This window comes from Lemur catta, chromosome 7 (assembly GCF_020740605.2).
Source record: "Lemur catta isolate mLemCat1 chromosome 7, mLemCat1.pri, whole genome shotgun sequence".
NCBI classification, from domain to species: domain Eukaryota; kingdom Metazoa; phylum Chordata; class Mammalia; order Primates; family Lemuridae; genus Lemur; species Lemur catta.
Window position 1 is genome coordinate 60,274,640 of NC_059134.1, and position 5,436 is coordinate 60,280,075.

At 44.0% G+C, this 5,436-nt stretch overlaps 1 protein-coding gene across 4 annotated transcripts in view; it reads right to left on the minus strand.

The window, feature by feature from the left end:
• NUP98 (nucleoporin 98 and 96 precursor) overlaps nucleotides 1–5,436 on the minus strand; it is a 117,807-nt gene that overhangs the window by 102,785 nt on the left and 9,586 nt on the right. For 2 of the 4 annotated variants that reach the window (XM_045555585.1, XM_045555584.1), the window contains exon 1: nucleotides 4,906–5,103. The exons of 1 other annotated variant lie outside the window; for it this stretch is intronic. The gene's annotated coding sequence lies outside the window, so the exon portion shown is untranslated. Of the gene's footprint in view, nucleotides 1–4,905; nucleotides 5,231–5,436 lie in introns of those variants that run through there. One more of the 4 variants, XM_045555582.1, reaches the window with a different exon arrangement.

The following is a 5,436-nucleotide window of genomic DNA, read 5'->3' on the forward strand; positions in this document are numbered from 1 at the left end:
CTCTTGCTCAGGCTGGTCTCGAACTCCTGACCTCGAGCGATCCACCCGCCTCGGCCTCCCAGAGTGCTAGGATTACAGGCGTGAGCCACCGCGCCCGGCCTTGTTTAGTTTTTCAATGGGTATTTTACAATACATTCAATCAGAAAAGTGTAATAATTTCCCCTCACTCTAAACCTTCATTAATCAATGCCTAGCTAGACCTCTATATATAATAATTTATTTTCTCAATACAAAAGTGTCATGATGCTGACCACTTACCACAACCATAAAGCACCACTGCAAACAACAGGAACAAACAAATCCCAAGTCAGGCATTACAGCTCAGGCCTAAAATCCCAGTGACCCTTGGGGCTGAGGCAGGAGAATTGCTTGAGGCCAAGAGTTTGAGACCAGCCTGGGCATAATGAGAGTCTGGTCTCTAAAAAAACAATTTTTTTTTTTAATTTAGCTGGGTGTGGTGGCACATGCCTATAGTCCTATCTACTTGGGAGGCTGAGGCAGTAAGATAGCTTGAGCCCAGGAGTTCAAGGCTGCCGTGAGATATGATCACACCACTGCTCTCCAGCATGGGCAACAGAGCAAGACCCTGTCTCTTAAAAAAAAAAAAAAAAGTGTCACTGATAAAGCAATAAAAATTATTAATTTTATTAATTCTCAACATTTCTGTCAAGAACATTTTTAATACTCTGTGATTATTCTTTAGGATGAAATGGGAAGTACTCAAAAGCACTTCTACATACTGAAACACAAGAGCTATCTTGAGGGGAAACACTTGTGATTTTTTTCTTTCTTTCTTTTTTTTTTTTTTTTTTTGAGACAGAGTCTCACTCTGTTGCCCGGGCTAGAGTGCCTGGAGCAGCCTAGCTCACAGCAACCTCAAACTCCTGGGCTCAAGAAATCCTCCTGCCTCAGCCTCCCAGGTAGCTGGGACTACAGGCATGCACCATCATGCCCGGCTAATTTTTCTATATGTATTTTTAGCTGTCCATATAATTTCTTTCTATTTTTAGTAGAGACAGGGTCTCACTCTTGCTCAGGCTGATCTTGAACTCCTAAGCTCAAGAAATCCTCCCATTTCGGCTTCCCAGAATGCTAGGATTACAGGTGTGAGCCACTGTGCCCGGCCTCTAACACTTGTGATTTCTTCGAGAGCTGAATTAGGTGTTTTTTTCATAGAACACCATTTTTAGTGCAAAGAATGAATAATAAACTATTATTATTAAGATTTGATGCAAAAATTAGTATTTTCAAAACGTGTTTGACACCATGAGCTCGTCAACTTTCTAGTTCTTACAAAGACCTATATGATGAGATGGACAAAAACAGTAACAATTATATAACTACATTTGTTGGCCAGGTCTGCCACGACACCTGTAATCCCCACACTTTGGGGAATTGCCTAAGGCCAGGAGTTTAAGATCATCCTAGCCCTGGTACAGTGGCTCACATCAGTAATCCCATATACTCAGAAGGCTAAGACAGGAGGATGGCCTGAGCCCAAGAGTTCCAGCTTGAGTGACAGAGCAAGACCCTGTCTCTACTTAAAAAAAAAAAAAAAAAAAGGCAGCATTTGGAAGATCTACATAACTCAGTAAGCCAATAATTTCCAAATGACTAATGCATGATGTTATAAAATCATGCATGAGTAAAGATCCAAAGTGCATGACAGACCAAGGAATTTTAATTTAACACAGTCCAAAAGTTCAATGACATGGTTTCAGATTCCATATTGTAACAAACCTTTAAAAAGTTCTGTTGTAGTGTCAAAGAACAACCACAATCTGAAAAGGATATTAAGATACTCCTCCCTTTTCCAACTGCATATCTGTAGGAGGCTGAGTGATTTAACCATATCACCCATCTGAATACAGAAGATTGGTACATACAGTGGTCTTCTATTGAGCCAGACTTCTCACTAAATTTTAAACGTAGTTTTATAAAATTATTTATGTTAATATGAGTTTGTTTTTTGAATCAATACGTCTTTTTTTTTCTTCTTCTTCTTTTGTTTGAGACAGAGGCTCACTCTGTTGCCCTGGGTAGAGTGCAGTGGTATCATCATAGTTCACTGCAACCTCAAACTCCTGGGCTTAAGCGATCCTTCTGCTTCAGCCTCCCGAGTAGCTGGGACTACAGACATGTGCCACCATGCCCAGCTAATTTTTTCTATGTATATTTTTAGTTGGCCAGATAATTTCTTTCTATTTTTAGTAGAGACAGGGTCTCACTCTTGCTCAGGCTGGTCTCAAAATCCTGACCTTGAGCAATCCTCCCACCTCGGCCTCCCAGAGTGCTAGGATTACAGGCGTGAGCCACTGCGCCTGGCCATGGATAATTTATTTTAACAAAATGCAATGTGTTAACTGACTTTACAAACAAACACTAAGCAAGAAAAAAGTAGAATTTTACTAAAATATTTGAAATGTTTTCACTAGAGCAATGGTCTCAATCAGGGCAATTCTGACATATTCTTGAGACATTCTTGACTGTTACAACCTGCGGTGGAGGCGTTATGGATAATCTAATGGGTAGGGGCTAGGAGTGTTGCTAAACATCATACAATACACAAAAGAGTCTCCCACAATAAAGAATTATTTGGCCTCATGTGTCAACAGTGCCAAAGCTGAGAAATCTTGCTCTAAAAACATACTATGCCAAATACTTAGGGTCAACTGCAAAGGATGCACCAAATTCTCAGGAAATGTTTACCTACCTTGCCTCTAAGACTTATTGTTAAATCTCTAAATTTATTAATCCCCCAACCTTTCAGCAAATTTCATAATTAACATATTGTCTCTTTATTGGAAATTAAACATCAGTATTAGTATCCTTTACTTCTAGATTAATTGCCACTACATAAATATTACAATAAAATAATATAACCAATTTTTTGCAAGCTGTGAATTTGGTTTCCTGAAAATTCTACTTGCTTAGTTATCTGGGAGCTAACAGACATGAATAAAATCAGGTACCAAAGCACCATGTAACATATAAATAGCATGGGTCCCCGTATTTGGGCCCCATATTTTGGGAGCTCACCAATACCCAGACTCTTCACTGACTATTTTTAGGTTTAACTCTTCCGTATTTGTTTATTCATTCAAGCAAACACACTTACTGAGGGCCTACTACATGCCAAGCAATCTGACTACAAAGATAAGACAAAAATATTTTACCACAGTCTAATAAAAATACAAATAGCTAAAATACAAAATGACATGTACTATAAATAGAAGTGTCAAGTAAGTGTTATGGAAGCTTGCAGGGTAGACGATGCCAAGAAAGGCTTCTCAGAAGAGCGGGATGCTTGAACTGAGAAAATGTCACAGAAAACATACCCTGTTCACGTTTTACTATTTACACTACAGCTCTCTTCTGGACTACTAGTTTTCAGTGTATGCTATGTCATCTAAATAAGGGCAGACTGACAATCTCATGTGGCAACTAATTCAGTTTCATCAAATCTTAATGTAAAGTCAAAAAATAATTTTATATATTTCCCAGTACTTCCATCCTGTCCAACCTCTGGCTTTGCTTTTTAAATATCCTACCTTCTTCCACCAAATAGAACTGTCACCCAGTTCTAATGTTTCTTTCCGAATTTATAAGATTGTCACAGGGAAATGATTATCTTTTCTTTCCTCCAGTTGGCGTCTTCCTCCAAAACAGAGTTTAATTTCCTCACCTTATCTACTACAAAACTTCACTTTCAATTCTGTACCTCAGTTTAATTTCCTCACCTAGTCCACTACAAAACTTCACCTTGAATTCTGTACCTGCGAGGAGCCCTGAGTTCCAAGGTGCAACTACAAAGTGATGGCTGTCTAGCTTTCTAAATTTTGGGCATGTTTCCTGCTTTCTATTCCAGTACTTTTGTAGGTCACTAACTGGACTTTCCTCCCAGTAGCAGACACAAGTCAAGATTCAGATTTAGAAAGGGAAACTAGCCAATGACTTGTAGTTGTATTGATTTGTTTCAATACACAACATCACTGACATTCTTTAACCAACTTTAAGTAAAGTTTAGTTCTTGACGTTTAGGTTAGGATGCCACTAATGAAGGTTCTACCTTACCCTGAGCTGGTAGCAACTAAATCTAAAACACTACTGAAGACTAAATCTACCAAATGTACCCGCCCCACGGACGCCTCAAAGTGAATCCTTAATAACGGGAGACTAAAACATTCAGGGACGATGGAGTAATAGAAAAATTTCTAGACTTGAGTAAGGCTATCTGGCACTGGCTAATCCTGTCTCTTACTCCGGGCCTTGGTTTCTCCATCCATGAAACCTGACTTCATTTCTAGGTCCTTATGGCAACTGTTATCCAGAAACCCAATCTTTTTCTTCATCTGGCTTTACATGGAACACGTCAGAGAACAGGAAAGAACCTTTTACTCCACTGAACCGACCCAAATTCTCAGGTTTTATCTTAAAAAGCTAACAAACTTCCGACTCGCGCACCCTAACCCTGGGGCTGCCCATTTCCCTTAGGGAAAAACCCTGGTAAATAAAGCCCATCCCGCACGACGGTCAAGGAACTGCGGAGACCGTATTCAGGGTCTTAAGGAGCTGCCCCCGAAAAAGCACGCCCACCGTGGGCTCCTAAACACCGCTGAAAGAATGAATGAGTACAAACCGACAGAAGGACGCTCCCTCAGCGTGGGCTTCAACTGGAAACCCCGGGCCTAGACCCCACCGACGTCGATTCCCTCACAGAGCCAAAAGAGCCAAGCCTCGGGCCGCAGGGTCGCGGGCCGCCCCCCCCCAGGCCAGAAGGTGCGCGCCAGGGCACGAGACTTCGGAGCTAAGAGGGCCTGGGATGCCCCGCGCATCCGCCCGCCCTGAGGGGAGGAGGAGCCTGCCGGTCTGAGGCCGCCGCCGCCGCTCCGGCTCCCGACTTACCGCGGTGCGGTGGGGAAGAGGAAGTGTCAGGAGCGAGGGCTCAGGCCCGTCCGCCACCCGCCGCTCACAGAGCAGCGCGCGGCCCCCACGAAACCGTCGCCGCCGCCACCGCCACCGACCGCAGCTTCGGGCGCAGCGCGTAGAGGGCCCGACTGCGTCACACGCCGCCCACCGTCAGAGGCTCGCTCTGGGCGCTCCGCCCTCGCTGTCTGCGCATTGGCAGACGACGCCGCCACTCTAGGCCCACCCTGTTATTCATTGGGCAACGCGTCTTTTGAAACCGAACGAGAAAGCGATCTCCGGGAAAAGGGGCGAGAGGGAAGAGGAGGGGCAAAAGGAGTTAAGGGGAGGAAAAGGGGAGGAGCGGCAAGAGGGACGTGGAGTCCCGCCCCTCGCCGCCGCGGTTGGCTGGGAGCTATTAGTGACGTCACACAGGCCCCTGGAAGTGGGCCGGTGAGTGGCTAGACTGGGGAGCGCCCAGCGGGGTGTGGGAGTACAGTGGTGACGCTATAACAAGACTCCGCCCCCTTC